Source organism: Lithobates pipiens, unplaced genomic scaffold (assembly GCF_037356315.1).
Source record: "Lithobates pipiens isolate NorthernLeopardFrog02 unplaced genomic scaffold, aLitPip1_a1.2 Scaffold_10, whole genome shotgun sequence".
NCBI lineage: Eukaryota > Metazoa > Chordata > Amphibia > Anura > Ranidae > Lithobates > Lithobates pipiens.
Window position 1 is genome coordinate 91,459,111 of NW_027507686.1, and position 24,172 is coordinate 91,483,282.

Here is a 24,172-nt window from a genome sequence, read left to right on the forward strand (position 1 = left end):
TCGGCAGACACTGAAGGAGCACAAGGCACATGTGCAGCACACTCTTTTTCTGAGGTAGGTTCACTTTTACTACCCTATCTATAGCAGACTACAATTACATAGTGACAACCTTTTTGGTATGTCTTCTATTATGTCTTCTATCCTAGTGCTTAATCCTTGCACTAGGTAAGGTGTTTAATTACCATACTATTCCATGCCTCCCATGAAGTTACACTGGCCCAGCACTAGTTGGAAAGATGCAGTTCCTCTAGTTATAGTGCTCACAACGCAGCATGTTATCTGCACTTCCATTGACCCTGAATTCTGCCGTGTCTTGGAAATAGATGTCCCTGCTACTCATGAGTGATTTGATCATCTCATTCTGTTCAGATGTGCTTTGTCTGAACTGTTTACAATGTAAGTAATCCATCCCCATGACTGACAAAACCTGTGTTACCTTACTGTATAGTGTGGTCAAGCTGAAACAATATTGATTTTCATTATCTTATTCTATTGTTATGTAATTTGCATACTCTCTTTATTGTAGAGAATCTATACCCATCTGAATCTATAACAAAACCTCTGAAGAAGTACCTGTAGTCCGTAACATGTAAGGTGTTATATACTGTATTGACCGCCACTAGTCCACTCTGCACCAGGACAGTAACCAGTTCATACAACTGTATCATTTTGGGTATCAGATATTGTTGTTAGGTCCAGTGTATTTTTTCTACATGTATATTTTTGATAAATTTTCAATAAATTCATACTTTTTATACTTCATGTTTTGGTCTGTCTATTAAAGATCCTAAGGGGTTCTCTCCACCGTGCCCTTGGCACCAAGTGTTTTTGCTATTTCTTTGGTTTGGGTCAGACAGACCAAATCTTGTTCACACATAGTCTATTCCCTCTCTTAATCTTGGTTCTATCCACCTGGGCTTACTGCCCAAAAATTTCCTTACCTTGAGGCCTTGGACTTAATGGGTGTATATAAAATTTTTTGATCTTTTCTATTTATACAATTTAAATATTGTTCTTGCTACCTATGCAGTAATTGTCTTCCACGCATGTTTGTTGTTTATGATAATATCAGTAACATTCTTTTGGAACCTAAATTGTAACTACCATCATTCACAGGGGGCCATAACTTTTGTACCAGCTTTTGTATATCATCATGGCAAGTTATCTTAGGGATGACTGGGACAATTTGATGTCCAAGTCCCTCAAAGACTTTGAGACCGAGTCAGCAGAGTCAGAACTTTTATACAATTTCTCCAATCTTACACATTGGTGGAGAAAAAAGCATCCCTTCACTGGTGTATTAAATCTTTTGAAGACTATAATAGAGATGGCATTAACCCTTTTGGTTTTTCGGGTACAGATTTTCCCATCTTTTTAGAAGATCAAACCCAAATTCAAAATTACTTGGGAAGACACCCTTAAACAATGTTTCACAGCTTTAATGTTTCTCTTAATCACGGAATATAGGAAAAGAATTAGGGATATTGATGCCAAGATTGATAATCTAAATATTCAACTAACAAAGTTCAAAACACATACCCTATATCCATCGATTGAAAAAAAAAAATTAAAGAGCACCTAGAGAAATGTAATAAAGACATTCTTGTCAAGAAGGATAAAAAATTACTCAACATTAGGGATGAGCTTCGTGTTCGAGTCGAACATACGTTCGACTCGAACATCGGCTGTTTGCCCGTTTGGCGAATACCGAACGTTATGGACCGTTCGCGCCAAATTCATGTGGCGCTCATGGCCCACAATGCACTGCGCCATCGCAGTGCATTGCTGTCTCATGATTGTCCAAGCATGCACTGTGACCCCGCATGCTTGGCCAATCACAGCGTCGGCAGCAAGGAGAGCCATGATTGGCCACAGGCATGATGCCTGTGGCCAATCATAGCTCAGGCTGTGTAGTACACGCCCCACACTATATAAGGCCGCCAGCGCGGCGGCCTTGTGTAATGTGTTGGTGTCTGTAGGAGTTAGTGGGTGTTCTATGTACCTTCAACACAGTATACGCCGTTCGTTATGAGCTTGCAGTCAGTTGTGCATGCTGTCTGCGTGCCCTGACCGCAGTATACACTGTTATATCCACCTATATAGCTAGCTATATTGCTCTTTTTTAATAGAGCTTGCAGTCAGTTGTAGGAGATTGTCCGTGCTGTCTGCGTGCCCGGACCGCAGTATACACCGTTACAAAAAGCTTAAAAATAGATTTTTTGACTGCAGCTACACTTTAAAAATTAACCAGTTCAAAATTACACACAGATTCTACTTAACACAACAAATCTACACAGTCCCTGTCTTGTTTGCACCGCCTGTATACTGCTGTTCTGAGTATATAGGGCCTGGGGGTCCCACGTCTTTCCTTTTTTTAATATGGGTACGGGGTTCCCCTTAATATCCGTACAAGATCCAATGGGGCTGGTAATGGGCAGGGGGGCTACCCATGCCATTTTTCTCAATGATTTTCATCCATAGTGCCGGAACCAGATATTACATTAAAAACGCAAGCAGTTTGAAATGACTTTTTTTCCGTTAAAAGTCATTTTGTGCAGGGACTATTCTATACACGGGAAACACATGGCACTTCACAGGCATACTATAGACACCCCCCAGGCACGATATTTAAAGGAATATTTCACTTTTTTTCACTTTAATCGTCATTAAAATCAGTGCTCCTGCCAAAACGCCCATTTTTAAAAACATTTTAGGCATTGACCCATGTCCGCTGGGGCAGGAGCCAGGTCCCCAAACCCTTTTTAGGACAGTATCTTGCATATTAGCCATTAAAATTAGCACTTTTTATTTCGAACGTTTGAGTCCCCTAGACTTCAATGGGGTTCTAACGTTCGTACAAATTTGCGGTCCGTTCGAAAGTTCTGGTACGAACCGAACTGGGGGGTGTTCGGCTCATCTCTACTCAACATGAAAAAAGTGTAACAGTGAATGTGTCAAAACATAATGGGTGAAACTATAGTCATAATAGGTGAAACAAAACAAAAATAAATCTTATATGGACCGGTCACAGCCCTTTATATTAGGAAAAAAAACACATAAGTGCAGGAGACCATCACACAAACAACACCTGAAGAGTAAACTCAATAAGGGTATGAACCTTCAATAGCTCAGCATATCATGAAGGTACTATGATGGTTCATAGAGAAACTCAATAAAGTTATAAAATGGTAGATGCATATAATCCTCTTCCAAGGTGCAAATTAAACGTGGCTTCACATAAGATGATTACAGGTGTACATCAAAACATCAGAGAAAGGCAATGGGTACTCTTACCCCAGGGTGTGGACCCACACAACAGCAGTTGTGAATCGATCAAGCATGAAATAATCCTCTACGATGGATCCTCCAATCAGGATTCTTACTCATCAGATACTGCACAGCAACATCCACTTCTAGGATATCCCATAAAATGGTCACCATCCAAGCTCCAAAGAAGAGGCAAGTGTGATCATCCACCCAGTAGAGTAATTCATGAGGAAAAAATATAGAAGAAAGGCCTCCACATATAGTAGATAACTCTGGTATTAAAAGTTTTATTTAAAATAAAGATTAAAAAATGTACTTACATCATTCAAGATGCACACATTCCTCAGCTCCATCCATTGGGCCATAGCCTTTAATTGGCGCTCCACTATGGTTCCTTGGCCACAAATTTTCAACCGCATGACAAATATCAAACTTTCGGAGAGAATTCATCATACGCTATACGACTCTATGCCCCTCTATAAAAAAAAAATGGTCTCTCTGGAATACCTTCTCTTTGGTTTAAAAAAATAAAATAAAAAATAAAAAAAAAGAAGAGGGAAAAAAAATACTTTTGTTTTTTACTCCTCCTCTTAACATATATGCATTTGTTGTCTTTTCTTCTCTCCACTACAATACCCTAGAATGGCCTGATTATAACTAGGGATGGCCGAACGGTTCGCCCGGCGGTCAATTTGCGGCGAATTTCGGCTGTTCGCGGTCCGCCCGATCAGCAGACTATTGTCACTGTTCGCCCGGCGGACTTACGTGTTTACTGTGTAAAAGAACTTTGACCTATGATGACACATCCATCATGTGGTACAGGACAGCCAAATGAGACATTACAGCACACGGACACTTGGACATTCCCCCTAACTTATAAATAGACCCGATCCGGCGGCCATTTTACATTCTTTCGTATGTCACTATAGGGAGAGGTTGCTGTGTGGAGCAGGGAGAGACTGCAGTGACCCAAATCGCTAGCTATTAGGTCCACAAAAGTTCTTTTAAGGACTGGTGCGGTATAGGTGTAGTTCAGGATATAGGTTTGAGGCACTGCTATTCAAGTCATTGTTGCAGCAGCCTGTCTTTTGTCAGTGCTGAGAGAGGGACAGGATGCTGTGTGCAGCAGGGACAGTCAGTTTAATCATTAGCTGTTACTATTAGGTCCACAATAGTCCTTTTCAGGACTGGTATGGTAAAGTAGTACAGGATATAGTTTTGAGTTCTATTCAAGTTATTGTTGCAGCAGCCTGTGTTTTGTCAGTTTAAATAGGGACAGGCAGGAAGCTGTGTGTGGCAGTGAGGGACAGTCAGTTTAATCAGTAGCTGTTACTATTAGGTCCACAAAGGTTCTTTTCTGGACTGGTATGGTAATAGGCTTGTACATGTATAATATTCTTTCTTCCAAATATAGAAAGAATATTATACTTGACTGCTGCCCTTCTGCTGCAGTAGTCCTTTATGAGTATAGGGACTGAGGTACAGTCTGCTAATCACAACCTACTAGTTGGACAAAGGTCCTTCTAAGGACTGGTAAGGTATAGCGTACTAGAGTATATAGGGTTGAGTGAGGTACAGTCTGCTAATCCTTAATGACTGGTATAGGTCCACAATATATAGGGTTGAGGTGCACTACTGCCGACTGCTGCCCAATTCTGCAGCAGTCCCTTATCAGTATAGGGACTGAGGTACAGTCTGCTAATCACAACCTACTAGTTCCACAAAGGTCCTTCTAAAGCCCCATACACACGATCGGACTTTGTACAAACTTTTCCGTGGACTTTTGTACAAAGGGCGTGGTCCACAAGTTTGTATTGCATACACACGGTCGGACTTTTTGACAACAAACACGAACGTAATGACGTCACAACGTACTGACGCCGCTTCAAAAGAGGACGTTCAATGACTCCAGCGCCACCTTTGGTCAACTTCTGTATTGTAGTTCGATCGTTTGCATTGGTGCTGAGCATGCGTGTTTGTACCTTGTACAAAAGTCCGATGCTTTTGCATACACACGGTCGGACTTTGCTCCATCGGACTTTTGTTGCCAGAAAGTTTGTCCGTTCGCACAGCCAACAAAAGTCCGATGAAAACTGAAAAAGTTTGTCCGATGGAGCGTACACACAGTCGGATGTTGCTCCAAAACAGCTAATTTGCATGTTTGTTGTCAAAAAGTCCGACCGTGTGTACGGGCCTTTAGGACTGGTAAGGTATAGCATACTACAGTATACAGGGTTGAGTGAGGTACAGTCTGCTAATCCTTAAGGACTGGTATAGGTCCACAATATATAGGGTTGAGGTGCACTACTGCTGACTGCTGCCCTATTCTGCAGCAGTCCTTTATGAGTATAGGGACTGAGGTACAGTCTGCTAATCACAACCTACTAGTTCTACAAAGGTCCTTCTAAGTACTGGTAAGGTATAGCATACTAGAGTATATAGGGTTGAGTGAGGTACAGTCTGCTAATCCTTAAGGACTGGTATAGGTCCACAATATATAGGGTTGAGGTGCACTACTGCTGACTGCTGCCCTATTCTACAGCAGTCCTTTATCAGTATAGGGACTGAGGTACAGTCTGCTAATCACAACCTACTAGTTCTACAAAGGTCCTTCTAAGGACTGGTAAGGTATAGCATACTAGAGTATATAGGGTTGAGTGAGGTACAGTCTGCTAATCCTTAAGGACTGGTATAGGTCCACAATATATAGGGTTGAGGTGCACTACTGCTGACTGCTGCCCTATTCTACAGCAGTCCTTTATCAGTATAGGGACTGAGGTACAGTCTGCTAATCACAACCTACTAGTTCCACAAAGGTCCTTCTAAGGACTGGTAAGGTATAGTGTACTACAGTATATAGGGTTGAGTGAGGTACAGTCTGCTAATCACAACCTACTAGTTCCACAAAGGTCCTTCTAAGGACTGGTAAAGTATAGCGTACTACAGTATACAGGGTTGAGTGAGGTACAGTCTGCTAATCCTTAAGGACTGGTATAGGTCCACAATATATAGGGTTGAGGTGCACTACTGCTGACTGCTGCCCTTTTCTGTAGCAGTCCTTTATCAGTATAGGGACTGAGAGGTTTGTCACAGGGTCATTAAAAAAATGACAGGCAGAGGAAGAGGCAGGCCCTTCCGCAGGGATGGTAGGGGTAGGGCAGGAGCAACAGGCTTGAGCCAAAGTGGGAAATTGCAGAAGGTGCGTGCGATTACGTCAAAGGAAGCACCAGAATTGGTTGAGTGGCTCACTCAACCTTACTCTTCTGCACCCTCTGCTGTGCATATTATGAGGAGCTCCCACCATCCCTGTGCTATGCTCATTATGAGGGGCTCCCACCATCCCTGTGCTATGCTGACTTCCTCCTGGGGCTGCTTACGGTGCAGGTGTCAGTGCTGTATATCACGGTGCTGGTGATCATCTCCTGCACCCTGTTCTTTGCCTACCCTCACCTTCCCTCGCCTCCATTGTCTCAAGAGTCCTGAATTGTCAGAATTTCACATATAAAAAAAGAATGCTTGTAGTTGTCGATCCCAGATTCACCTCATACATGTGTTATGTCATTGGCCATGTGGTGGGACTATGTGTGCACAGCTAGTAATTATTTTGTGGCTGCAAATATGACCTGTAGGTTTGTAAAGTTTACCATCCCTGTGCTGTGCTGACTTCCTCCTGGGGCTGTACCTCTGCTGTGCATATTATGAGGGGCTCCCACCATCCCTGTGCTATGCTTATTATGAGGGGCTCCCACCATCCCTGTGCTGTGCTGACTTCCTCCTGGGGATGCTTATTATGAGGTGCTCCCACCATCCCTGTGCTATGCTGACTTCCTCCTGGGGCTGCTTATGGTGCAGGTGTCAGTGCTGTATATCACGGTTCTGGTGTCAGGGCTGTATATAACGGTGCTGGCGTCAGTGCTTTATGTCACGCTGCTGATGTCAGTGCTCTCTATCACGGTGCTGGTGTCAGATCACTCTATCACGGTGCAGGTGTCATTTCTGTATGTCACGCTGCTGATGTCAGTGCTCTCTATCACAGTGCTGGTGTCAGATCACTCTATCACTGTGCACGTGTCATTGCTGTATGTCACGCTGCTGATGTCAGTGCTCTCTATCACGGTGCTGGTGTCAGATCACTCTATCACGGTGCAGGTGTCATTGCTGTATGTCACGCTGCTGATGTCAGTGCTCTCTATCATGGTGCGGTTGATCATCTCCTACACCCTCTTCTTTGCCTACCCTGACCTTCCCTCTCCTCCATTGCCTTCATGCGCTCCACAGTCCTGAATTGTCACAATTTCACATATAAAAAAAGAATGCTTGTAGTTGTCGATCCCAGATTCACCTCATACATGTGTTATGTCATTGGCCATGTGGTGGGACTTTGTTTGCACAGCTAGTAATTATTTTGTGGCTGCAAATTTGACCTGTAGGTTCGCGAAACGTCCCGTCGGAAGTTCGTCCATCACTAATTATAACCATATGCCTTTCCTGTACAACGCTCATTGTTAAAGATATTTGTATATATACCTGCTCCATCATTGTAATTGTTTATATACTTTGACTTTTTCCACAAGAAAAATTGTTTGTAAACAAAATTAAAATAAAAAAATGTACTGTACATCATTCAAGATGCGTCCGAGCATGATAGCAAATAAAAAAGCGTGGTAAATCTGGCCAGAAGCCTATGTACCCGTCATGTTTCGTACTAAACTTACTTGAACTGGGGCATAAACCTGCTATTAGATCCCACGCTATTATATATTGATCTCTGCACTTAACAAAATGCATATCAGATGTTGTTTTGTATTTGGCACCACATAACTATCCAATCCACGACTACAGGCTATGTGTCCACAACATACATTGCTGACACTAGAACACCAAAGCCAATCCCCAGATGCAGAATGTCGTTGCCTCATCCCGCACCACCTGTACATGGTGATTGCGTTCCAAACCTCGATTTCCGGAGACAGATAGAGGGTGCCACAGCCACTAGACGATCAGCGACAAGAAATGTCCGCACTTAGAATATGCCTCAGAAAGTGCACAACTATAAAGGTTAACACCAATGCATTACTAAGGTGATATATAGTATGGCCCATAAGTTACTAACACCATGCTACACAATGCAATATATAGCTTCTGACAGAAGTGCCCCCCAGTGGACAAGTAATGAAAGCCATATAGGGTTATCACCAAACAAAACAAATTCTGAATAGCATTACATAAAATAAATGACACAATGCTAAAATAGTAAAACACCCACCTAAATGGACAAGAGAACATGAAATCAATGGGAGATCAAAACTAATGGACCTCCTAAGATTAATGTGAGTAACATATAAAAAATAGTCCAAGAAATAATAAAAAAATACTGACCATATTGAACACAGTGAGGATGGGAGTAATTAACAATACATCCATCTTAACCCACCCAAATGGGCACGGAAAGCCATATATAGGAAAAAATGTAAATGCATAGATACACCCATCGACACTTGAGATGGAATGGAGGCATATACACATGTTATAAAATAACAGTATACATCAATGAACCACAAATGATTGGAACCTGATGTAAATAATCTTATGTGTGGAACCTACGATATGGGATAACAATCAGTTGGATATCATGACTTATTAATGAACGCATTGATATTCCAGTCAATGTTTAACCCGAAAGATGAGTAACACTTGAGCTGGTATATCCAAAAAGCTTCTAGTTTTGAACTCCCCTTACCCGTGATTCGCCCTTCCAATGTGGGGTAAATTTATCAATCACCTGAAATTTTGTACCCAAGGGATTTTTGCTGTGGAAATGCAAATAGTGCCTCGGTACACTATGATTCGTGAGACCTAGTTTGATACTAGCAATATGCTCATTTACTCTAACAGAGAATGATCTAATGGTGCGTCCCATGTATTATACATGGACATGTTATTAATAAATAAATTGTGTAGCACATATAGTGAAACATTTCATGTGATAGCTTGTGGATGTGGTGGTAAATACTGTAAGTTATTCCGACGGATTAATTCCGGACGAGGTCCGGAAGTGATGTTGCATACACATGGTCAGACCAAGTTGTCGGAATTTCCGGTTGCCAAGAACGCGGTGACGTAAGCCGTGTACGGCGGCACTAGAAAAGGGAAGTTCAGCACCATGTCCGGCACCCTTTGGGCTCCTTCTGCTGATCTCGTGTGTATCGCGTGTTAGTAGAAGTTTGGTGAGAGACGATTCACGCTTTTCAGATTAGTGATTCAGATCGCTACTGCTCTTCAATTTCTGCTTATCTTTGCGTATCTGATAATCAGTGCGTGCAGTCAGTAAGTATTTGTTTCTCATTGTGGACTATATCTTGGTATAGTACGCTTTGATTTGCATTTCTTATTGTCTGCTTGCTTCTGCTATTCAGTTCGTTCTTTCAGGCATTGCTGTTTATCGGTGCTTTCTGTTGTCCGTTCTGACCAGCCAACTGTTTTCAAACCATGTTTCGTCTACGTACTCATCATAGAGTTTGTGTTGTGCAGGGGCTTCGTGTTGGGGTTCTTACTTTGACACAAGCCCGGTCCATGAACAGGGAGGGAAGGCGTTTGTGGACCAAGAATTGGTTGTGCCAGTGTGACCAGTTCTCGCACATGCCTTTGCTCCGTGAGATCCGGGAGAATAATCCTGATGATTTCAGGAATTATCTCCGGATGACGGACCCCGTTTTTCACCGTCTGCTGGCTTTGCTGACCCCTTATATCACCAGGCAGGATACCTGCATGCGGCAAAAGCCATCACTCCGGAGCAGAGGCTCATCGCCACGTTGCGCTACTTGGCGACTGGGAGAAACCTTCAGGACCTCAAGTTCTCTACAGGCATCTCCCCCCAGGCTCTGGGGATCATTATTCCAGAGACCTGTTCTGCCATCATTCAGGTCCTGCAGAAGGACTATATTAAGGTACGTTTTATCCTTTAACATCACATTCTATGTATTTCATGATTGCTAATGTCTTACATTTCTTTCCTCATTCCCTAATTACCATCATTGCAATATGCGCTAATTCATATGCTCTGCCCCTTTGTCCTCAGGCATATTTGCCTCACTAACTTCCCCACCATGCTCTTCTTGGCCCATAAAACTATAGTCTAGTCACTTACCAATGTCTTTTGTCAGCTCCATAGTATTGCTTTCCCCTAAACATACACAGGAAGAACTCCGCCTTCCACGCAAAAGGGCGAGAAAGGGGGGGAATGTGGAGGAGTCGGCCCTGAGGCTGATTGGGGAGGCATCAGCGGCCCTCCAAGCAAAACGCACCTATCAAGAGGCCTTTGTGCCTTGGTTGCATGCAAGCTTGAGAAAATGGAGGAGGGGCAACAGCTCTTGTGTGAGGAGGTTATTATACACACCCTCAACAAGGGTCTGTTGGGCCAAATGACACAAGAAACACACTTGTGTGGTTTGGCCCATGCCCCTCCTCCTCCTCCCTCTGTCACACCTCCAGCACCACAGCCACAGCCTGGAAGGAAGCGTGGAAGGAAGACCAGAGAGTGATGACCTGGGTTCAGTCTGGTCTGACAGAAGATGCAGCCTGTTGTAGTACCACAGCCTGGGAACATAGATGTCATCTGCTGCTGTTTCAGGTTTCATGGACTTCAGGACCAGACTTCTCTCCCTCAGATATGTACACCTCAGGCCACCAAGTTTTGCGTTTTTATAGTTGATGTGTGCCCTGGGGACCAAAGGCTTCGCTAATCTCCCCAGTTTCTCCATCGCTGCCTCCCTCTTTATTTGTTACTGACACCTAATTAAAGTTTTTTTTTGTTTGAAGAAATACTTGCGTATGTGTTTTACTTCAAAAAGGCCAGTTTATTTGTGAGCAGGCAGGTACATTTCAAAAAAACAAAGTGCAATGGATAACAAGGGGTACCAACACTAAACAACCTCCTGTAGATTAAAAAAGAAAATATAAAAAATATAATAATGTTGTTGTGGTAAGTTTACACACAAAACACACCCCAAAAAATGGAAAGATGAGCAAACTGTCAAAAAAGAAGATGTTTAGGAAAACAAAAATGCAGCCAAAAAAGAATAAACAAAATATAAAATTGTGTAGATGTGACGAATTCAAAAATTGTATTGCCGAAATGAGTAAAAAAGAGTGAGGAAATACGTTCGGGAGAAGTGTGTGTGACGATGAGCATCAAAAGAAGTTCCTTCTTGCAGCATTGTAAAGAACAAGAGAATGCGCTTCATGAAAGAATTTTTAACATTGCAGCATGACAAATGTGCTATATCGATTACGAGCAGTAGTTTTACCTGAGTGAGCGCTTCCGTGTCGGAATTTGATTGTGAGCATGCGTGGCACCTTGTCCGTCGAAGTAGGCTACACATGATCGGAGTATGTCCGATCAGAGCATTTTGTCGGAAAATATTTCTGGCAATTTAGAAAAGTTGATCCGACGGATATTCCGACGGAAACAGTCCAATGCAGACCACACACAGTCGGAATATCCAACAAAACGCTCTGATCGGAAAAATTCCGCCGGAATCTCCGACCGTGTGTACAAGGGCTTAGTCTTGCTACGACCACATACGTTATGCATTTTATGCATCTTTGAATCCTGAAAAAAAGTTGGTTTCAATGGTGGATTGATCACATTTCGGCCAATGCGATTCCTCAGAGGCAGAGCTCCCTGTATATGACTCCAGCTTTATCAGGGAGAACTGGGCCCAAACAGGGGTCGTTCTTCAAAACGTTCCAGTGGCGATTAAAAATATTTTAAATTTTCTTGTGTTGCACAGAAAATTGTGTTACAAAGAACCATTTAAACGTATTGTTGAGCATTCATTTAGTTTGTACACTAGCGAGCGCAGATCTTTCCAATAACCAAACTCTATAGATCTCATAATTTTCTTGTCGCTGATTGTCTAGTTGCTGCGCCGCCCTCTATCTGTCTCTGGAAGTCGGGGTTCAGAAGGAGGTTTGGAACGCAATCACCATGTACAGGCGGTGCGTGATGACATATCCAGCAGCAGCGGGAAGAGGCAACGACGTTCTGCATCTGGTGATTGGCTTTGGTGTTCTAGTGTCAGCAATGCATGTTGTGGACACATAGCCTGTAGTCGTGGATTGGATAGTTATGTGGTGCCAAATACAAAACAACAGCTGATATGCATTTTGTTAAGTGCAGAGATCGATATAGAATAGCGTAGGATCTAATAGCAGGTTTATGCCCCAGTTCAAGTAAGTTTAGTACGAAACATGTCGGGTACATAGCCTGCTGGCCAGATTTACCATGCTTTTTTACTTTCAAAGATTTTTATTGAATTTACAGAGAACGTAAAACATAAACAGATACATTGTTACAGGTGTTGGAAAGATGGTACATAGCCAAAAGTCAAGTAAAATGTTACTTAAAGTGGTTGTAAACCCTTACAACACACTTTGACCTACAGGTAAGCCTAGATTAAGGCAGAGAAATATCTCCTAAACCTATACGGTTTAGGAGATATTTGCCCGAAGACAGGCACCGCTGTCTACGGCGCATGCGCCATAGACAGCGGCGCGCAGGCGCACTGAGCGCTGCATTTTCAATGACGGAGCTGCTGCGCGTGTCTGCTCCCGTGCGCATGCGCGGGAGTGACGTCATCGCGCATTCGCCGAATGATGGCGGAACTGCGAGACCCCACCCAGAAGATGGATGCGCCGGTCTACAGGGGACAGCGGTGACTTCGCTGGCTCCTGTGCCAGGTAAGTGACACATAATGGACTACTATGCGATGCATAGTGGTTCATTATGCTTTGCCTTTGCAGGGAATGAAAGAGGAAGTAAACTCATCAGGGTTTACTTCCTCTTTAAAGGAAAGCAGAATACTAAGATTCTAAAACTCTGGACTAACTCCTGTAGATCCGCCCACACACCTCATGCATGGAATCACTATGTCAATAACCTACCGGGCCTCACCTAAACCCCAACTGGGAACATACTGTGCAGGGTGAGAGCCTCTCAGTGACCTGGCCCCCTCCATCTGGATGGAGGTCATCAAATACGGTGTAGTGGACGGAATCTACAGGGAGTATAATCTACTCTCCAACTCCTCAACCCTCCTAGGAAGACTGATTACGTAAAGAGGATCAGGGAGAGATCCTTGAGGACAAGGGAACAAGGGTAAACCTCGGAAGAAAGAAAGGGGAAGGGGGCAGGGGAAGGTGGGGGAAGGAAGAAGGGGGGAAGCATGTCAACGGACGAGCAGCATCCAGACCCGTATTGTGCCCTGGGGACTAAGGCCGCACTCCTGGGATAAGGGATATGCCCATGTACTGAGCCCAGGGCTCCCAGGTAGCTTTGAATTGGGCTGTGGAGTCTAGTAGGAAACCAGTAAGATTCTCTTGTAACATTATCCACAATATTTTCTTAATGGCCGCTTTGAGGGAGACCTTGGGGAGTTTCCAAGCCTTGGCAATTGTCATCCTAGCTCCCAGGAAAATAAAATTAATCAGTTTATGTATGTGTTTCAGAGCGTTGGGGAGATTAGCATTAAGAAGGGCGATGGCAGGGCTTCTTGAAAGAGGGAGGTGTGTGATTTTCCGTATTAGGGCAAATTTTTTTTTCCAAAAAGGCATTATTCTGGGGCATTCCCACCAGATGTGAGCCATGGAGCCTACCAATTGGCAACCTCAGAAGCATCTGGGATCAGCAGTGGAAAACATTATGGAGAGTTTCGCAGGGGTCAAGTACCACCTGGTAAGGACCTTGAGACTGGCCTCTATCAGTGAAACATTTCTGATGCCTTTGTAGGCTCTGGAAAAGGAGGCCTGCCATTGCTCTACCTACATGCTAATTGCTAAGTCATTCTCCCAAGCCGTCATACTTGTGGTTTTGGTCGGGCGGTGAGCAAGTGCCTGATATACAACCGAGACCGCCCCTCTCTGCTCTGTAGCTTGCCCTCACCACAACTTGTACGGTGTGAAGCCGGTAGGAGCCGGCTTTTCCGTCCAAATTTTTAGTAGGAAATGGCGGATCTGATAGAATCTGAAACGTTCTGAGGGCGGCATCTCAAGCTGGCTCACATAATATCCCAAGGTGATTGGGCCCTGCACGTTGAAGAAGTGCCCAATTCGATATAGACCCTTATCAAGCCACCATCTAAAGGCTTTGATATCCTGGCCCGGGGGGAAGTCTGGATTGTTAAACGTGTGCCAACGGCTTTAGGGGTGATGTCAGGTGAGGAAAAGCTTTCAGCTTATCCCATAACTGCAGTGATTGCGAAAGGATTGAGGAGAGAATTGGGGGTCGGAGCCTGGGGGAGGACCAGAGCAGGAAGTCAAGTGTGAAGGTCAGGACAGCCTGCCTTTCCAGATGAACCCAGTCTGGTTTTTCACGTCTGCTGTACACAGTGGAGAGCTGTGCAATTCTTGCTGCCTGATAGTACCAGAGAAGTCGAGGTAGTCCCAGGCCCCCCTGAGATCTGGTGTTGTACATGGTCCTTTGAGGGACCCTGTGACCCTTACTCCCCCATATAAATTTGTTTACTTTAGTTTGGAATGACCTTAAGTGGTCTAGTTTAATGTTAATGGGCAGGGCTCTGAACAGGTAGAGCAGTCTCGGGAGCATAGTCATTTTTATAGAATGAATCCTGCCTAACCAGGATAATTCTCCTTTCGCCCAATGTCCTAGGTCTGCCTCAAGTTTGCGATAAACGGGGGGTAGTTGGCTTCATACAGCTGCTCTATCTTGGCAGTTAGACTAATTCCCAAATACTCTATGGAGGAGTCACTCCATTTAAACTGGAAAGCATTCTGCAGAGCCAACTTAGTGTCTGGCGGAAGTGAAATGTTGAGAACATGGGATTTAGAGTAGTTCACTTTGAGCCCTGAGATGACTGAGAACTCTTTAAGAAGTTTGCATAAGTTTGGCAGGGAGGTGGTCGGGGAAGTCAGGAAAAGAAGAAGGTCATCGGCGAATAAGCCGCATTTGTGGGTTTGTTTCCCATCTGTCACTCCTTGGATGTTAGGATTTGAGCGAATGGCAATGGCTAAGGTTTCAATTGCCATCGTGAAGATTAAGGGGGAGATGGTTCCCCTGGCTATGCTCAGCGGGTCAGAGTGCTGGCCTTGAATTCGGATCATTGCTTTCAGGTTGGAGTATAAGGACCCCAGGATCCCCTTAAAGCGAGGTCCGAAGTCCCAGGTGTTAAGTAAGGTGAAGATGTATGTCCAGTCTATAGCGTCAAAAGCTTTATGGAGGTCCAGGGATAAAAGCATCTCCTCCTGTTTGTGATTACCAGCCCAGCTGGATTGGAGAAGGGAGACTATGTCGACTGCTCTCCTAATCTGATCAGGGCCTTGTCTGCCCGGCATGAAACCCACTTGGTCTTTGTGGATGAAGCTTTTGATAAAGGAGGCCAGGCGATTGGCTAAGATTTTGGTTAGAATTTTAAGGTCATTGTTGATGAGTGAAATGGGCCTGAAATTTTCTACTTCATGGTTTTTGTTAGGTTTGGGAATTACAGTAATGTAGGCTGTTTTGATGCGTGGGTCTAAAGAGTAGTTTTTTAGTTGAAAAATTTAGCCATATGTGGAGCCAGTATTTCCCCAAAACTCTTATAGTATGGGGTCGAAAGGCCATCTGGCCCAGGAGCTGATCCAGTTTTCAGACCTTTTATAACCGCCAGAACCTCTTCTGCTGAGAAGGGGTCCTCCATAAGATCCTTATGAGTTTGGGATATGGTCGGTAAACGGAGATTCTGAAAAAAGGATGACAGCGCTGGTGCTTTTGCCGTCGAGGTTTGACTATACAATTTGGCATAGAAATCATGGAAGGCACTCAGGATTTTAGTTGGGTTGGCAGTGGGGGGTTGTCCATTGATCCTTATTTTGGGGAAGGATTATGAATTGCATTTTGGTTTGAGTTTGCAAGCTAACATAGAGCCTATTTTGTCTTTGTGGAGGTAGTATTTAGCTCCGCTTCATCTAAGGTGTTTCTCCGCTGACGCAGCTAACTTAAGGTTAAGTTCTAGTCTTGTTGCATCTAGTTGGTCAGCTAGGGCCTTTGAGGGTCGTTTTTTATGGGCGGTTTTCAGGTCTGCAAAAATTTGGATTCCAAATTGCGGATGTCTTAGCCCCTGTACACACGCTCGGAGATTTCCACAACCAAATCCGTTGGATTTTGCCCGTCGGATCTTGTCTGAAACTGTTGCATACACACGGTCAGACAAAGTTGGCGAAAAATCCGATCTTTCAGAACGTGATGACGTAATTTCGTTACAATGGGACTACATTCAGGCTAGTAGCCAATAGCTTTGATGTAGGAATTTGATCTGAGCATGCGTGGCACTTGGTCCGATCAAAATTCTCTACATATGATCGGAGTATGTCCGATCGGCCCAGTTGGTCGGGAAATATTTCCAACATGTTGGAAAATTGGGTCTGTCGGAATCAGTCCGATGCATACCACACACAGTCGGATTATCCGACGACACGGTCCGATAGGACACATTCCGACGGATTCTCCGACCATGTGTACAAGGGCTAAAAGGTGTTCTTTTTTAAGACGGGAAGAGAGTTTGATCAGTTCTCCTCTGACTGTGACCTTGTGAGCAACCCACAGAGTTTCCAGAGAGATGCCATCGGTCATGTTAATGGAGAAATACTCTTTGATAGTGTCAGCTATACACTTGGCGTGTACAGGGTTGCTGAGGAGAGACTCATTAAAGCAACCTGTGTTGGTGATAACATTGCAAAGGGAAAGAAGGACCATGGAATGGTCTGACCAGGGTGAGTCTATTATCGATGCTTTAAGGGTTAGGGGGAGTAACGTAGGAGGAACAAGGATATGGTCGATCCTCGCATACGAGTAGTGGGTATAGTCCCTGCTCCTAGGGTTTAATTCCCTCCAGATGTCAACTAGCCCATTGGAGTGGAGAATTTTCGCTATTTTACTACTCATTTTGGTGGGTCTAGTCAGTTGATCTTTAGGGGGCTTTGTCTTATCAAGTCCCTGGTCAAATACGACATTGGAGTCACATTCCACGGCAAGGCTCAATGAGGGGGAGGAGTCTCGTCCGGCGGTGTGCTCACACCTAGCATGTGCAGGTGTGGATCGGCTCTCCTCCCATGGCGGTAATCCAGCCGTCCTGCCCCGTCCTGCCCCGCTTGTAGCCGGGTTTGGCGTGCCCCTTGCCCTGTTCCCCTCCGTGATTCATGGTGTCCCTCATACCTGGGTCTTCCCCTGGGTGCCTGTGAAGGATTCGAGCGACTGCTGCGGTCGCCGTTTGAGTGACGTCCCGGCGAAGTGAACGGGTGAGGACGTGGTCCCCCGGGAGAGGAGGAGGTCTCGAGTGTCTCTGAGATCTTCGGAGCTACGGAGACAAACGACGGCTCCATGCGCCCTCTGCTGGTGGACGAAGAAATGGCACCATGAGGACTGCAGCCCAGCAGATTTAGAGTTGAAAGAGAGAGACGTTAAAGCCTTAGAAGAAGTATCTATGCTGGTGCAGTAATAGACCCAGCGGAGGAAGCCTAGAGAAAGACCCTGAGGGAACCTGGATGGATTGGTATGTGGATTTATGATATAAAAATTCTCTTGTTTGAAAAGACTGGAAAACTTTTTGGAAATCCCTGAAAATAACTGTCAGAATCCCTATTAAGACACAGAGCTATAAATATGATGGTGGTGGAGGAGAAAATGGCAGAGGGTGCCCTGTAAACATGTCGCTGTTATAAGTCGCTGTTACTGAATGGAAAAAAAAAAACCCACATTACTCCTTAATATTAATATAAAAAACCCGAAGAGACTTTGGTGTTTAAAATAAATGTACAGTGTTGCAGTATATTTTGACTCTGGTAACTGACGTATCAAGCAGATTTGCAGCAGTTAAGGTCTACAAAAATATGGTAAAGTAACGGGCAAGGGGAAGGAAAGGGGATAAAGGAACAAAAAAGAAAGGAGCATACTGACGGCGACTATCTGCACTTTATAAAAGAAAAAAAAAAAACACACAATCTACCAGAAAAGGAAAGGAAAATTTCTTGTTCTTCCGTTTGCTGGACTCCTTTTTTCTTTTTTCTTTTTCCTTAACTCTGGTTGGTATAATATCGTAGACGCATGGTAACGTCTTTCAGAGGAGTAAATGCACTGCAGAGAGTAAGGGGGGCTATATGGCTGAAGAGGGACTCTGTATACTGAATAATAGTATTGAAAATTTTGTGCTTGTTTGCAACACCCCTGAATATTGACTTTTCATAGCGAAATAAAAAGAAAAAAAAATAATTCTTCTCCGCTTTAGTATGCGATTAAAACCAGGACACAGGGAGAAACATCTATAATAAAGCTAGACATAGTGATTCCGGAATATACTTCTTATTCTAGAGTAAAAGGTATTGGTCTGACTAAGAAGCAAGTGGTCAAATGAAGGGTAAGACACCGAAGGCAGGAGCCATTCCCAAATCTCCCCGGTGGAGCCTGGTTGTAAGCCCCGGTCCAATGAATAAATATGTTAGACAATCTGGGGGAACCGAGAAACAACAAACAGAAAAACAACAACAAACAAGAAGTTCCCAAGCAGATAAAGATAAAAAGGAAAAGGATAAAAAGGATAGGCAGAAGAGAAAGCAGCAAGCACAAAATAATTCCTTACAGGATCAAGAAGGACCGCCAGGGGTGGAGATAGAGCAACCACTAGAAGTAGAGTATGAGACAGAAGGTATACAGACGTACCCAACTCAACATGAGAAATCCCCCACCTTCATCCTTGCCCACAAAAAAAGAAATAACCTCTATGTTTGCCGCCCTGGAAAATTCTATGAAAATGGAAATGGAAAGACTGCATAAGAACCTTGCCCATATATTGGAACGAGTAGAAAATATGGAAAAAAAAACGGAAAGAGAAGCAAACACAATAAAGAATTTAGAGGTAGAAATAGTATCACTAAAAAAAGGTCATCAAGAACAAGCATATAAAGTAGAGGAACAGGAAAACAGGGATAAAAAGAAAAACATAAGAATACGCGGAGTCCCGGATACCTTTCAGCGAGAAGATCTAACAGTTATAATAAACAAGATATGCAATCCATTGTTGAATAAGGAAATAACAAACTCAATAAATATTGAAAAAGTTTATAGAATAAGGAAACCAAAGGATTTGCCATGGGACACGCCAATGGACATAATAGTGCGCTTTCAAAACGAAGAAGACAAATACCAAATTTGGAGGAACATCAGAGCAAAAGCACCAATAGAATATGAAGGAAAGACCATACAGATGTTCCAGGACTTATCCCCAGACACTTTAAGGAGAAGAAGAGAGTTAAAACCGTTATTAGGGGTGTTGGCTGAGAATGGGGTACAATATAATTGGGGTTTCCCAGCGTGCCTGATAGACAGAAAGAATGGTCGGACAGTAAGATTGAGATATGTTGAAGACATAACGGAATTTTGTAAAAAATTGGATATTCCGATACCAAAGGTCTAAATAGGGAGTGGGGGACGGAGGGGGGGGGGGTGGGGGAGATAGTCAGGGGGAGGGGACGGGGATAAGTAATTATGGTCGGAGTGGAGTGGGGACTGCTCTGACCAATTCCCCTGGGGCAGTTCCCCCTTCTTTATGGCCCCCTCTTCCCCCCCCGGTGCGGGGGGGGGCCGGGGCGGAAATTGGGGGAGAAGAGGGTCCACCTGGCATGTTGGGTAATCGTCTCGCAAGTATTGGGCAAGATGGTTGGCGACGCGGCTGAACAGAATTCCACCCTAGGAGCTAGGGACAAATGGAACAAGGAGGTTCCTGATAAGAAATCCCAGACCATAGTGTCAAAATTACATCAAACAAGGGGGAAGGGAGGGGGGTGGGAATTAAGGGTGGGAAATGCTGTTTGCCCGAATCCACTAAATGAAATGAAAGAGTATACAGGCCTGACTGATGGCAGAACTTAAGATAGCAACATACAACGTCAGAGGAATGATTTCTCCCAAAAAAAGGTATAATATCTTGAAAGAGTTGGAGGGATATTCAGTGGATATTGTTTTCTTACAGGAGACATATTTACCCCTACCCGGCTGAATACAAGAAGGTTTTCGACCTGGTATTACGCAGACTCCCCGATAAGGGGATCCAGGGGGGTAGCTATTGGGATAGCAAATAATGTCAGATGGTCTCTAGAAGGGATGAAGGTAGACCCAGAGGGGAGGTTTCTGCTTTTAAACGGGAACATATTAAAAAAGAAATACACATTAGTTAATATTTATTGTCCCAATAAGGCACCAAAAAAATATTTGAATGGGATTTTGAAGAGCTATAAAGAAGGCCAAGTGATATTAGCGGGAGACCTAAACTTCACTATGAACCCGGAATTAGATAGTACGTCAAATGTTCTCCCCCAAGAAATTAAACAACATAAAATATTAAAAAGAAAATTACATACACAACAGCTTATAGATGTATGGAGAATAGGTAACCTGGGTGTAAAGGACTATACGTATTACTCTACGGTACACGACACGTACGCGAGACTGGACTATATATTACTAGATCAAGAAATATTGGAAAATGTAACAAAAACACAGATAGGAAACATCACTCTATCAGACCACGCCCCAGTGATAGTCAAAATTAGACAGGGTGAAATAGAGCATAGAAAAGGGACCTGGAGACTCAATGAGGCTCTGATTGAGAATGAGAAAACTGAGAACAGTATAAAAACAGAGATCGAACAATATTTTAAAGTAATCGATACAACAGAAGTCTCTAAAGCAACCCTATGGGAAGCACATAAAGCCCTAATCCGAGGCAAATTAATCTCTATAGGTGTAGGGAAAAAAAGAGAAAGTGAAAAGAGATTTAATAACTTAAAAAAAGAACTCCAGGAATTAGAACAAAAACATAAGAAACAATTAGACTCACTAGACTCACTAGAATACACATAAGGAGATTATCCAAAAGCGTGCACAACTAAACGATGTGATAGAACAAGAGAGAAGAAAAAGTGTTTAAAAACTTAGCTAAAGAAAGATACCTGTGGGGAAATAAGACAGGGAAACAGCTGGCCAGGCTAGCGCGGGAAAAAAAAGCTTCAAACTATACAGAAAAGATTAAAGATGAACATGGAGTACTGAAATTTAAAACATCTGAGATAGCACAGGCTTTTAAAACATACTATAGTGCCTTATATACAATTAGAAGTACCGAGACAAAAGAACAGAAGGAGAATAGGAAAGTCAAAATCCTAGATTACCTAAGAGAAATAGACCTACCTAGAATAACGGAAGAAATGGCCAAAAGCCTGGACAAGCCTAATACCCCAGAAGAAATACACAAAGCAATAAAGGAAACATCAAATGGGAAAAGCCCAGGCCCAGACGGCTTTACAATTAGGTATTATAAGAAATTCCGGCAGCATTTGATACCAGAGCTATGTAAATACTGGAATAACCTGGGAGAGGAAGAGAGTATGAGGCAAGAATCGCTATTGGCGAATATAGTTGTTATACCAAAACCAGGCAAGGATAAATCCATTTGTTCTAATTACCGGCCTATAGCGTTGTTGAACGTGGACACAAAACTATATGCAAAGGTATTAGCAACCAGAATAAAAAGTTTGATGCCAGAATTAATTAACGGGGATCAGGTAGGATTCGTCCCAGGGAGGGAGGGACGAGACAATAGCCTGAGAACTTTGCTACTTATAGGTGAAGATAAGGAGAATAAGCCCCCAATGGTATTAGTATCGATCAATGCTGAGAAAGCATTCGATAGAGTAAATTGGTGTTTCATGACAGAAACTCTTCGCAAAATAGGTTTGGGTCCAAAGATGCTGAAATGGATAAACAATTTATACACACAACCAACAGCTAGAATAGGAGTAAATGGGAGTATGTCATCCGCTTTTGAAATGCTAAATGGAACAAGACAGGGATGTCCACTTTCTCCCCTTTTGTACGTAATCGCTCTGGAGCCATTATTGGCAAAGATCGGTTCGAACGTGAATATAGGGGGGGTTAAGATGGGGGGAGAAAATCATAAAGTGGCGGCATATGCGGATGACATACTCCTATATATAACAAACCCACATTTGTCCTTGCCCAATGTAATAAAAGAAATAAAGGAATATTGTGCTCTCTCAAATTTTAAAATAAATCCCATAAAAACAGTCATATTGAACATAGGCCTAGATATTAAAGAAGAAAAGATACTACAGCAGGAATTTCCCTTTACATGGGAAGAAAAAGAAATAACATACTTAGGTATAAAAATAACAAAAAGGGCCCAGGAATTATATCAGGCTAATTATATTCCATTAGTAAATGAAATTAAAACAGTACTAAGGAAAATAAAAAAGGGATCAACCTCATGGATGGGCAGAATCAATATGCTGAAAATGGTGGTTTTACCTAAAATCACCTACAAACTTCAAATGTTTCCGATTAATATTCCAAATAGTTTATTTAAAGTAATAAAAACACTTTTTTTACATTTTATATGGCAAAATAAAAAGTCTAGGATAAATTATAATATACTAACTAGGAAAAAAAAAACCGGGGGGATGGCACTGCCAGACACATAGATATTATCTTGCAATTACTTTGGCAAGATTGGTGGAGTGGGCTAACGTGGGCACAACAAAGAGGTGGGTAAAAATGGAAGAATCACTTATAGGTACACAATTACAAAAAAACATTTGGATCCCGCCAAAATTTAGAATAGATAGCAATAAGGCACATGAAATCACTTTAAAGACACTTAAATTATGGGATGCACTATATTGCAGAAATAAATGGGTATATAATTCCCCATTAATTCCATTAGAGGGCACAGACTTTTTTATTCCAGGAAGGGGCACACAATTAGGTAAACAAATGAAAAATGTACAATTAAAAGATATCACCTGTGGAGGGCACTTAATGTCAAAACAAGAAATAATAAAGAAGCATAGATGGCAAAATCTAAAACAATGGGAATATCTACAGCTTCAGCATTTTGTTAATTCAATCCCAAAACCTATAAGGGACGAGAATACTTTAACACCAATAGAAAAACTCTGTAATTCCAAGGTAAAAGTAAAGCACTGTATGTCAAGAGTATACGAAATTCTATCAGATATAGAGGTAAGAGAATGTATTCCAGCCATAGCAAAATGGGAACAGGATATGAGTATAAAAGTAGACGAGACACAGATGATGGAGGCAGTGCATAGACATGTATCGGACACAACGTCTGTGGAAGTTAATTACAAGTGTATGATGAGATGGTACATGACACCAGATAGAATACACAGAATAGACCCCTCTAGATCTATACAGTGTTGGAGAGAATGTAAACTACCCAGAACAACATATCATATATGGTGGGAATGTCCAGAGATAAAGAATTATTGGTATAAAATATTAGATTACATAGAAAAAATAACAGGGGAAAAAATACCATATTGTCCCAGGGAATGTCTGTTTTATGGGGTAGATCAAGAAAATGATAACCAAATTATAAAACAAAAAACGGATCAAAAGAGAAAAAAAAAAAAAACTGATACCCTTTTTACTCAATGCAGCAAAAGCTTTGATACCTAAAAACTGGTTACAAGTTAAAAAGCCTCCAATAAGAGACTGGATACAGAGAATCGAATTTACTAATAATATGCAATATTTAATTAAAATGGAAAATAATGAAATGAATAGATACTGGGCAACATGGGAAAAGTGGAGATCATTCAAAAAGACTGAAAATTACATCCAGGCATTAGCAGAATAAGCACAGGATGGCGGGCCAACAGAACAGGGGGTGGATGGGAGGGGGGAGGATAGAGGTTAAATTGGGTTAGAAAATAGAATGTAATTAAGTTGAAAATATTTGGATTGTATAGGACAATTTTTCTTTCTGTCTGTATATTATGCTATTTTTGTCGATTTGTAAAATTAATAAAATTTTAA